This window comes from Oreochromis niloticus, linkage group LG7 (assembly GCF_001858045.2).
Source record: "Oreochromis niloticus isolate F11D_XX linkage group LG7, O_niloticus_UMD_NMBU, whole genome shotgun sequence".
In the NCBI taxonomy this organism is placed as follows: domain Eukaryota; kingdom Metazoa; phylum Chordata; class Actinopteri; order Cichliformes; family Cichlidae; genus Oreochromis; species Oreochromis niloticus.
The window spans coordinates 54,926,079-54,938,832 of record NC_031972.2 but is presented as its reverse complement, the minus strand read 5'-3'; the positions used below and the strand labels follow the sequence as shown (position 1 = coordinate 54,938,832).

Here is a 12,754-nt window from a genome sequence, read left to right as displayed (position 1 = left end):
CTGGAAAAGGTGATGAAAATGGATGAATGTTTCTTTCCAGCGTGCCAGAATGGAAGATAATATAAGAGAAGCTAGGGCAGCACTTCAATCTGGGGTCCTGCTGGTGATTAATGGGTGTGAATGTGAACCTGAACTTGATGGCTCACCTTTGAACACTGGAGGCCACATGCAGACACTAGTGAAAAACGCACAGACACCACACACAGAGTGGAAGAAATAAATAGCTCAAGTGTGAGGGTGGTGAGTGTGTATAGCTTGAGTTGTATCTGTAGTGGGATAGCACTTTTACAGAATTTTAGACCATGTTAATAGAAAATGAGTTTGCTACTATTCATGGCAAGATCATGTAGTTTCATATTCAGCAGAAATCTTTCTTTTTCATGCACTGATGAATGTGTGCAAAGGTCTGGGGCAGCTTACGCCATGACTCTAACCTGAGTCCCTGCTTGTCTTTGAATCCATGTCAAATTCTTTATTCCCCATCTCACACAACATCATATAAATTCTTTATTCCTACCTACTGTCATCCAGCTAACTTTCTCCTTGTCCTTACTTCAGTTCCTCTGTCTCTGGGCTTTTCTTTTTCGCTCAAGCACCATCACTTCTTCCCCTCCTCCCTCCCACAGGCTGCACAGTAAAACAGGAGCATGCAGGCTCATGGGAGGCCATTAACCACCAGAAATGCTGTCTTACAGCTCTGCTGCAGTGCAAACGACTGCAGATTCCTTTACACAGCCATGAGCCCAATGTGGTAGACCAGCGCAAAATATAGCCATACTTCAAATGATTTCTGGCCCTGCATATTCAATACCTACTGAGCTGTGGTCACAAATGTTTGCAGGTGTGTAAATGAGAGATAGGTGTGGTCCTACTCAAAATTAATGGGTGCCAGAATAGAGCGCCCCAGTTAACTTCCTTGTAGTGTTTCCATTATAGTTTCCATAAGTGTAAGCGACTTGGAGGAAAACAGGAATGCTTGGCCACAGTCTTTGTTAGGACAACAATGATAAAATTAAATAAAATCTTTGTCCTCCTGACTCTTCCTCTGTCACGCACACAGACACACTCCATAAGGCTGAAGCTGGCTCCCAATTTTGCATGTGGTCTGTAAGACAATACCATCATTATGAAGTGGTACGTGCCCAAGATATTAACCTTTATAGGCAATATATGATGGGGGAGGCTCAGCTCTATCGCTGATCTCGAAATGTGCACATACACATACTATAGACACACACAGGCTACAACTTAAAGAAAAAACACAAGGAGGCATTTTCTGATAGTCACATAAAATAGCTTAAAGCTTTGTATATATATGAAACATTTAGTTATGAAGCTGTCAGAGAGAGGCTTGATTAACCTTAGTGGAAAACAAGAGGTAATAGCATCACGTTTGGGTTTCCTGTAGCACATGCAGAGCTGCTACCTCCACTTTTTAAATAGAGAGTTTGCAGGAACAGCAAAGATATACAAGCACAAGTACAGGCCTTTTTTTTCTTTATGAAAGAATCCAGATACCTTTTCTTTGACCTTGCGCCTTGACGTTACCCTAAAAGCTACCTTTAAAAATGAGCTATAATCTTTTTTGTTTTACAATGTTAAAAGAATAAAAATACAAGCAATTAGATATTTAAGCTCTTAGTCTAAAGCAGCAGAGAAATATGATCTAGCTTGTAGCTAGTAAATATATGATTGCATTCCTATCTGAAATGGGAAACACATGGTACAAAATATATTGCTTTACAATAAACTGAAGTTATGTCCTGGATCATTCTTAGTACTTAATGTAACATAGAGCTACTGTTGATTTATGCAGATGCTATTGACAATACCATAAAAATCCCACTGAGCTGTCAGCTTTCTGCAAGATGAAAAATATAATAAGATGAATACTGCTTTCTCTTCATTGCATCAGATGTGAGGCCGTCACCAGTTATATTTCAAGTACAGACAGCCTGCTTAGTTAACACGATCAGCATAACACTCAGTTAATTTAAGTTTTCAATAGGAACATAAGTTTGTACTTTGTCTGTCTTCAAACTGGCTTCGCAGTTAAGATATTATTATCTTATTAAAGAAGTGTCTTAAGACACCTTTGTGCGTCAGTGCATGAACATCTGTGTGTAATGCAACAGAGCCCCGCTTAACTGCTCCCCAGAGACAGGCTTGAAACTGAAGCTAAGAATAGCCCTGGCTGCATTACCTCTTGTAAGGGGGGAGATAAGGGTGAGTTGGAAGGAGAGGAAAGAGGCAAGGGGGCAAGTGAAACTGTGCCGCATGGGAGATGACAAGTAGACACAGGAGCCTTAGTCCATTGCAGGACAGCTCTTTTACCTGGCACAGATAGTATATACACATGACCTAACCAATGACCCTTCCAACCTCTCAGAGACAAGAATGCATGCATACGCGCACAAACACACGCAAACACACACACATATGCAAGCTGTTTAGGCACCTTACATGTCAGAAATCCTTAACTTTTGTTTTTTGTAAATTAAATTGTAATTTTTAGCTTTTTTTTTTTTTGCTTGAGGAAGAGGAAGTGGTGTTTAAGATGCACAATACCGTTAGGTTTGGTGGCATGGCGTGTAGCATGTAGGTGGAGATACATGAAGGAATATAGTGGCCAGACGTTGAGGAAAAAGTTCTTGATTTTAGAATTGTAGTGACCCAGGATTATTGGCATTTTTTAAAAGACAGATGAAAGCTGCATTACTACTTGATCACCGCTGTAATTCCAGCGTGTGCTTCTATAACAGACCAACAGGGCTCTTTTTGCTCGCTTTTGCTTCTTATTTTTTCATTTTTTACAAGTGTCTGGGTTTGAAGATAGATGGATGGGCACACAGAGACACAGAGGAACAACAAAAACAACATCTCTGGGTGCCATACGGTGTGATCTGTGCTACTCGCATGTCACACTGACACATATGCACTCACAGTCTTCTCGGATGTCAGGTGAGAGGTTGTGACCCTGCACTAACAGCTCTGTTTCCTTTACCATTGAATATGAGAACCTCTTCCAGGATCTCTGAATGGTTCAAAAAAGGAAACGCTGCACTGAGTGACCTGTTAAAATAGGTACACGGCAGCACGCCAAGGAATAAATGCATATGTGTACAGTTTTGTGTGTCGGTGTTGACATTAAGAAAATGGAGACATGAATAGCTATATTCATCCCAGCAAAACAGCTACTCCAGGGGTGGTGCTACAGCAGTATTGGTAGTGATGTCTGATAATCACCTGTCATTTGAGATAATTGGGTAATTGGGGTAATGGACTTCACTGTGGTCCACTCTGAGCTCATCATTTCGAACAGGTATGGAAGGTTATATTTATACCATCTACACTAGCTGTCCAGGCATATAAAAGGATGAGCTAGAGGTAATTAGTGCCTGCCTCTGTTTTCATTTTACAGACCAGAGAATGACCACTGAGACAGATAGAAAAAAGGTATTTGAGAGAAAAGGAGAAAAAAATAAAGAAAGAGCTAAGTACAATAAGCAGAATAAGAGCTCAGTAACATAAATAAATAAATAAAGCAACCAAAATGCTTTGCCAGGTGTTTAATGGGGACTCGGGGTTATTTAGTGTATGACACAGGGAAAGACAGAACGCATTACCATAGCAGTCTAACATTATGGTCCCGCTGCTATTACAGATTTAATGACACGCTGTGTGGTAGCCAACTACATTTAACCCTCTCATCTGCATAATAGTGCTGCCCTTACAACACTCACAGCAGAGTAATACCTCATTGTAATTAATCTCCCTCTCTTTATCTCTCCCTTGCACCCATTCATATACACACACGCACACATTTACGCACAAGAGAAATTGACCATTAGCGCACATTTCGCAAAAACGAAAGCACTATAAAGTTTATTCTGCAAATTTGTCCATGTAAAATATTATCAAGCTAAACAAATGTATCCCTCTGACATTACATGCCACGGGTTTTTATGTGGGCTATTAAAATCATGGGCATGTGGGAATTTACTCTATTATCTGTAACTAAAGGTGATAAAGCATGTATACTAGCTGGGTTGGATGCAGAAAAAAATTATTATAGGAAAATATTTTATTTGCAATCTCAACATTGGTGATGTAAATGAGGTAAACAGCCCAGATGAATGAACTTTGAGTCCATAGTCTTTGAAACTTTCTATCATTGCCTAGATAGGTGTCAGGCACAAGTGACAGCAAAGCCAGTATCAGTGAGCAGCAGTTAAAAACTGGAAAGACTGAATGAATCGTATAAAATGACACTTTTCATCGAGAATGCTTTGCCATTTATCAAATTTATTGAGACTTTTATTTCTTCTCTTTCTCTTAATAACACTCAGTCACGCACACATGCATACATACTTATATACTGTAGGGAGCAGGAATCTGAACCACCATAAAATTCATAGCAGGTTGAATGTGACCTCCATTTCTTGCATGAAATATATTCTCTGCTTATTCCTTCACATATTTCAACTTTAAGCATGGCCGAAAGAGCCATAAAAATGCAGCGAGTGCAGTCATCTGTCACTTGCAGAAGGCTACCGAACATTGTCTGTTCTGATGATAGCAGTGCCCTTCATGCTTGCCAAAACTGGTGCCTTGGTACCTCCTTATTATGCAGACACTGGATGTGATTGTGAGCATTTGGTGTTCAGATAAGGGTTAAGGTGGCCATTTGCTGATCCTAAGGACGATTTTGGATGTAAATCCTTTAACTAAATAAATAGGCAACTTTATGCCTTTCAATATATATATATGCATATGTAGATATTTGCAGTTTTTTTTAGCACATGCAGAAATGTTAATCCATCAGGCATTTGTGTGTTTTGTGTTGGTTGGCCCTCATGTTGGAACGCAGGAATGTGCCTGCCATGAAGCAACATGACAACCGACATGCACATGGATTTCAGAAAGACATCAAAGACTGAGCCATATGGGTAGGGTTACCAAAACCACAGGAAGGAAGACAGCAGGAAGGAAGCCGAAATGAAAGAAAGCACATAAATATATATATAAAAAACACAATTCATTTTACAGTCTAATATAAATAATAACCATAATAGACTACCATGTGCCTGGTGATGATTAAGGAAAGTAATTAGCTTGCAATGAATGTAGAATGAGCTCATTAAGACAAATGCAGGGAGACTGAGGCTTATCACAGTCAAAGACACACTGGCAGCTTCTCCTTTATGAAAGCACTGAATCATCCGTCTTACAAATCTGTTTAAAAAACCAGGAAGCTGTGTGGCGACCTGCTGTGATCACCAGGCCATGACAGCAGTGTTTTGAATGATGAAGTAATGCATGGGTTGAAGAGCAATGGATGTCATTTTTCATTTACATATCTACACAAAAGGCCTGCAGACTGGACCATTTCTCCTTTGATTGCTGTTATTTTCTGAGCCATCTGAATGAATGGAAGTTCACCGAGAAAAGGAATTTCCCTCAATATCAGCATGGCCCACCATTTATCTCTACAAGTAAAGCTGATTAATACTGAGAATGCCAATATTCACTTCTTACACTCTACTACAGTGCCATACCAGCACCATGGGCTGTTGGCAATTATAAAGAAAAAAGTGTCACATCAAATATATGTCGATTTAATATTGCACTCTGCGTGCAGTAAGGTTACTGCAATATACCTACTGAGATTGCCTGATTTTTGTTATTATTAAGCATGTGGTCTCTCATTTTATTCCTTTTTCTGGAAGTGAACTTTGCCCAGCTTTGGTCTTATGTAATCTTGTTGTGAATTTGGCTCGGCACCTGGCGGCTTAAATCAAATTCCCCTTGGTCTCAATAAAACAGTTCTGCTTGGAACGTATCCACTGTGAGACAGAAAGGAACATTGTGCGTGCTATTGCGAAAGAACAACTGATTCTGCGAAAAGGCCAGTGTGGCCCTTGTAAAAATGTAGCGGGAAACCAAGGTAAGCATGCAGAAGTTCTTGCATAAATGTTTTGTCTTTAAGTAAACAGACTCTGCAAATTCATTCAATAGAGACATGAAAATCGAGGCGTGAGTACTCTCGATTGTGCTTAGCAGAACCAAGTGGAAATCCACAGCGCTACAGCTGTTATGGTGACAAACATTTTATTTAAGCTTTTGATCTCCCATCACTGGCAGCTCAACACCATTCACACCTCTGGAAAATACTTAGATCATTCCATGCATGCACATACACGGTTACACGCATACCTTGTTTGCTAATGTGTTAAAAAGGGCAATGATACTTTTCCACTGCAAAGGTCCTTACTCTTCCTATACCAACCACTAAAATTGCAATTTTTTTTCTTTAGCTCGATGTAATTTGTAGTTCAGTGCAGGTGGAAATTGTAATAATTAAACATAACATATAACAAGAGCAGTACAGCAAACATCCAGATCAGTGAATATAGTGCATTTAGAACTATAACAATATCGATGGATGTTTAAACAATAAAAATAACAATTAAGCACATATGAAATTAAGTCCAAATAGCTGTAAAGCACTGATATACTGAAACTGAACCAATCAAACCATGGTCAAGGTGTGCAACGGTCTGTTATCAGGTTTGGTGATTTTTCACATAAAAGCTGAACCAGCTTAAGAATATATCAGCTGTGTATGACTCAAAATCAATCACAGAGAAAATGCAAAAATGAAACTTAATTTAAAAAAAACAAATAAAAGAAAATTAAGAAGCAGTTTTACACACACTTAGGTCTGTCACTGAGTAAGCAAGACAAGATTAAATGTGATTTTTTTTTAACCTGTTGTCACTGGTTATTCTCCTTAACAACTGCAACAAATGTCTTACCATGGAGTAGATCGAAGGCAGAGTCAAAGAGGAGCATTGCAAGGTGTTTGGTGTCAGCTGTCAAATCCTTGGTGGCATGATGTCATGTGGTTTGACTGATAAAGGAGGAGATGCCATTACATGCCACCAGGCAGAAGAGGTATGCTACAGTAATTCCCTCAAAGTATCCACTTTTCTCTTTCACCTCTCTCTTGCTCTGCTGCCTCCTCTCCCTTTCCTCACATTAACACCTGATAGCTGTGACCACTTATCAGGTATCCTACCCAGTCTCTAAAATCAAAATGTTAAAAAGCTCTCACGGTTTTCTTATGTACTCTTTTCTTTCCTTCTTTTTAGGGAGTCCCAGAATTATTTTTCAAGAGTTTTCCAACTGTCAGACAAAAGCATCAAAATTACCTTTACTTCTGTTTGTGTATGTGTGTGGGGGACAAACTGACACTCATGGCTTAACCGCGCTTTGATGGCTGGCATTTTGTCCATGACTCCTAACTCTGTCTAACAGTAATGTAATAGACAAATAAAATGAGACACAATAGGGATGAGGCCACAAATATCAAACATACTTCTGTAGATTAAGTGAAATATAAACTGGCTGAAAAGAAATGAGAGTAGACATCTGCGCATCCTTTTCTTACAGTCGATATCTATTACATCAGGAAAATATTTTCCAAATGAATTCAGGGCAGGTCATGTGGCTTGACAGCAAAACAAGGATAAAGTAAAGATATGTGACCAATTGGAAAACCAGATTAAAAGGCTAAAGGTCAATGAGGTGTGGCATCAAACTGCACTGAGAGCCATATTGATTTCATGGATATGTACACTGTGGCCCCTGGGATCTGTGGATGCCAGCAGCAATATGAGACACACACACAAGCAAGTGTGCACACACATCAGGGTGCAAACTCACATAGTCATATCTAAGCGCAACTAGTTAGGAAGATTTTCTGTTCTGGTGTTACATACACAAACAGCTATACTGACACTGTGCATTCCCTAATTCAATAAGCCTCATGCTGATATAGACATTCGGTTTAGATTGCCATGCCATTAATCACATATGATGAACTGTATAACAAATGTTTTCTCCAGCTCTCTACCTACACAGCATCTAGAATTTCAAATATGAAACATGAGTAAAGTAGATTCAGACAGTAATGGTCCTTTAATATTTCTAAATAGTCTGTGAATTTTGATTTATTCACAGTAGCCATTCAATCTAAATGACAAAATTGATGGAGTAAATCTTTATTTCAACTGGGAATATTAGCTATACCAATATAGTCAACAAGGGAAATTATTAAGATTTTTTTTCGTTAGTATTTAAAAACTATAAAAAGTTGAGTGTTACATTTATTGCCGTGTCTACACAACTTGGTACCAATTTCAAATTGTACCTATAGGCACTTTTACTAGGAGTGCATCACAAAAACACATAATTTGTTCTCATTTCTTTAATAGAACCTATGAAAAATACCAAAGATAAGAGATTCTGACGGACATAAAATATGTATTTTTGCACCAACAATGTGATTCCCCAAGAGCTATTAGCCAAAAATATGCCATATCTCAGCATACTGTTCAGTGTGTCCTTCTGAAGAAATTGGAGAAGCCGAGGACAAAAGAAGAAAATACAGGCCTAAACAAAACTTGCAACCTAAGATGAATCATATCTGAAAGTCATATCCTTAAGAAATGGGAAAAAATCCAGCAAAGAACTTACACAGGACCTGAGAGATGCATCTGGCTCATCAGTTGATTCATCTACTCTTTGTCAGGCCTCATATAAAATGGTCTCAGTGGAAGGATGGCTGTCAAGAAGCCATTCTTAAGGAAGGGAATTAGGGAGAAAAGCTATGGTATGCCAAATTACACAAGAACTGGACTGAAAATCAGTGGTCTTCTGCAGAGAAAATTCCAAGTTTTTAATTTTTGGCAGGTCGCGAGTATCTGTAGCTATCTGCAAAACACGGTGGAGACTCGGTCATTGTTTTTCGACATGCATGTCAGCCAGTCGTGTTGGAGAGCTTTTCTATATCGATGACTTTATGATGGCAGAAAAACATAAACAGATTTTAAACCATTTTGCGACACAATCTGCAACAGTTCATTTTGCAGCATGACAGAGATCCCAAACACATCCCCAATGTAGTGAAAGCATATCTGGAAAGAAACACACACAGTGGAAGACTATCAGTCATGGACTGGCCTCCCCAGAGGCTGAACCTCAGTGTGGAATTATCTTGACAGCGAATACAAGAAAAACCAGGACAATTAAAAGTCCTTGAAGAAGCCCAGAGAGCTATTCCTGGAGGCTACTTAAAGAAATAACAAGAAAGCTTATCCAAGAGATTTCAGAGTATGCTGAAAAAAAAGTTAGTCATACCAAATACTACAACAAAGCATCTTAGAGCAAATTTGTTCTAGCACAATGAAGAACAAACAAAAGTTTCAAGAATTATTTTTCTTCACATTCCCAGTCATCTAAATTCCAACTTTAACCACAAACAATCGTTTTTTTTTTAACTTGATGAATGAAATAACCACCCAGTCATATTGAATAGTAATACCTTTATACATCAGTGCGAGACTTTTCAGCAATAGATTAAAGTCAACAAAGTATTAAACTGTGCCAATGCCTACCCAGAGTAACTGACAAGAATCTGACACTTTAAACACACACTGTCTATGTTTTGACATAGCTGAGTTCATTACACTGACAACCTGTCTGGAAGCTGAGCCTGAAGGCTGTTTGAAAGGAAAATATAAAGAAAGCAAGAGGGACCATTTGTATATTGATCTCAAAAATCAAGCTTGAAATCTGAGTGCTTTCGTGACACCCCAGCATGGAAAACTGTTGAAAACCCTCCATCAGATGTTCTGGAGGTTTTCCATGTTTACTAAGCTCATCAACTCTCTTGCTGATTCGGGGTTCCACAGTACAGAGCAGACACTGGAGACGATTGCTTCCAGTCGTGCACATTAGTCCAGTGTCTCTTCCCTTTCATGTAATATTTCAGTTTCTCTTTACTCTCATTGGGACTCCTCTCTTCCTCTACAAACCAAGGCACACATGACAGTCTCACATTTAACAGATGAACCTACACAGATAAATACCAAAAAAAGGAGAAGAAAGATGAGAGGGGAGCAAAAAGCCAAAACATGCTGGTGAGTAAAGTTAATTTGTAAAACTCTGGTAACCAGTAGACCTTACATAAACCAGACATGGAAAAACAAAACAGAAAATGTTGAATAAATGTTGTTTTTACTTTAATGGCATTAGTGCTATCTCTTAAAAATACAACTAAAGAGTTTTTAATTACATTTAACACCACAAATATGGAGCATGAATTCTTTTCAGAGACAGTTTCTGGCTCATTTGTTTTGTTTTCATTTTCACTTGCGTCAGAGACAGCATGGTGTGGTGGACATGACAAAAACCTCTTTCTCTCACTGAAGACTTGGATTTGTGATCATCGCCTCATCTGTGGTTAGGCTTAGGAAACAAAACTCTTTAGCAGGGCAAGGATTGCAACACAGAGTTTGTGGCTTGCCAAAAACATTTATCTAACAACATTTTCTCACTGTGTTAAACAGAAAATATTATGAGGTATCATTGGCATTTGTTCGCCCATTGTGCCATTTCAATAATTATTTTGGGGTTCCAGCCCCTTTCTCTGTAAACTAAGGATCTGCACGTTAAGCTTTCTTTGTGATATATGTGCAATTCAAGTTAAAGAAATTGTGGAAAATTCTGAATAGTTTTAAGATTTGTGTCTTTCTCTTGTTCTGGTAGTGAAAACCAACTGCCAGATAAACTAGATTAAGCTATAAGAGACAGATCAAATAAAAAATATTCACCATTGGTAATCAGTATGTGAGCCATGTACTGTATAATTTATTTTCATATAATTCTTCTATGATTTTACTCAAGAAACTTGTACGAACAACTAAATAAGAACTTGCCAGTACTCTACAGTCCCAGGGACCTTTAGACTCTGAGAAAAACTGTGACCTGACTAAAATCTCTCTTAAGGACAGTGTGTTTGGTATATGATATTTAACAGCAGTAAACACACTACAGCCAGTGCAGGTAAACATACATCCTGGCTGAGCCCTGTTTACAAGAACTGGCCACAGCAAGGGAGACCAACAGGGCCGAGACAGACATCTCTTCTGCAAGGAGGTTCAAAGGAGCTCTTTGTACAGCAGATGAAAACATCTATCATAGGGGGTGTTTAGAATATTGCATGTCCTGCCACAGATCCCGGAGAGAAGAGAGATCACTTATGTCTGTAAATGAGGCTGAGGGAGCACAGGTAGTCATTACTCAGAGGAAACAACTGTTTCTACCTCTTACTCACATACCTCTCTCCTTCCAATACCCGCAGGCCACCATCAATACCGCCCAACCCGACAGCTATCATAGACCACTTGGCTGTCTCCACCCATGCTCAGAAGTTCACTGTCAACGCCTGACAAACACACATCTGCACAGCTGTAAATGCCCTGTAATATAGAACCAGAAACACCTCCTTGGTCTGACATCTCAATTCCGCTCTGTTCTCCCTCTAGTCTTCCTGTCAAAGTTTTTGATATCTTGATTCAGGCATGGCACTGTGGAGGTTGTGGAACGGTGTTCATTAGAAAACACCTTTGCAAAGGAGTCTTGCACCTGGGCACATGTGCATAAAGTGACTTTAACACTTGCTCTGTGTTGTCAGGATAATGGAAGCTGACCGATTCAGGTCAACAGGTATTGCTATGTGATTTTTGTTTTGTTTTTTTCTTGGTCCCAACTAACGCCAGGCAATTATCACTTACACTATTGATAATTGTTTTTGATGCGTATTTTCACTTTAAATCAATTGAAACACTGGAATGTGCTGTTCAGTTGACCCAGGCTATAAAAAAAGGAAAAACACTGCTGTTGACAGTTTTATCCTTTAACACTAGTAATGATTAATTCTTGTTGCACAAGTCAATATTAGTTCATATAGTGCCAAATTACAACAACTGCCACCTGTAGGTGCTTTATGTTTCAAGGTAAAGACACTAAAACAAGCACTAAAACACCTACATAGCTTTGTAGACCAGTTCTAACCTTTAGATCCCGTCTATAGAACCCATTCTTGCTGTAGTTGTCCATGTGGATCACTGATCACAGAGAAACCAATTTTTACAAATGTAACTGATGGAGAAAAGTGTACGTGTGCCTTTGTCTGTGTGTGAATGCACTGTAAGGCTTCGCTCCAGGGGATCCTAAGCACACTTGCTTGCTCATTACACCAATCACATCAAATTAACCACTTTCTTCTAGACATTCTGGTTCCTTTCCATGGATTCTGTTTCCTCATTTAACCCCCACTGTTTCTGTCTGCCTGTCTAGAACAGCAAATCACTTCACTCATGGGTTGTTTTCCAGCCAAATGTGAGGGTCAAGTTAACTCTGAGCACACATAGTATGCTTATGTCTACAATTACGATCTCTTATGGCATCTGACAACAGATCTTCTATGCAGGATAGCACATTATCATTCAGCCTTAAATATAAATAAGTAACAATAAGTTGTAATAAATAATAAGTTGATGCTGTTGAAATTAAACCATTAGCAATGGCAACACTGAGCAGTGAGCTGATATTTTTTGGCTGTTATTACCCTTAGTGGTTTTTCAAATTGTTTTTTTGGAGAGCGTGGTGGTACTGTGGCAGTTGGCTGTGATGGTCTAAAGAGGGGAAATGATTATGCCACAGTACAGGATAATGTGAAGTATAAATAAATGTTTAGTAAGCTGAACTAATTTTGATTTAAGAAAATACATTGTCTTAAAACATGCACTTACATTAGTTTATGTGAAATAAGTTGATAAACAAATTATATATAATTTTTTAATGTAATAATACTTAGAAGAAAAGATTTTCTATTTTCTATTTT

At 38.7% G+C, this 12,754-nt stretch overlaps 1 long non-coding RNA gene across 1 annotated transcript; it reads left to right on the top strand.

Moving 5' to 3' along the window:
• The first annotated feature begins 2,038 nt into the window (after nt 1-2,038).
• LOC109203052 (uncharacterized) lies at nt 2,039-7,357 on the top strand. The gene is made up of 3 exons (XR_002063020.2): nt 2,039-5,947; nt 6,829-6,957; nt 7,155-7,357. It is a non-coding gene; the product is annotated as an uncharacterized LOC109203052 (long non-coding RNA).
• The last annotated feature ends 5,397 nt before the right edge of the window (nt 7,358-12,754 follow it).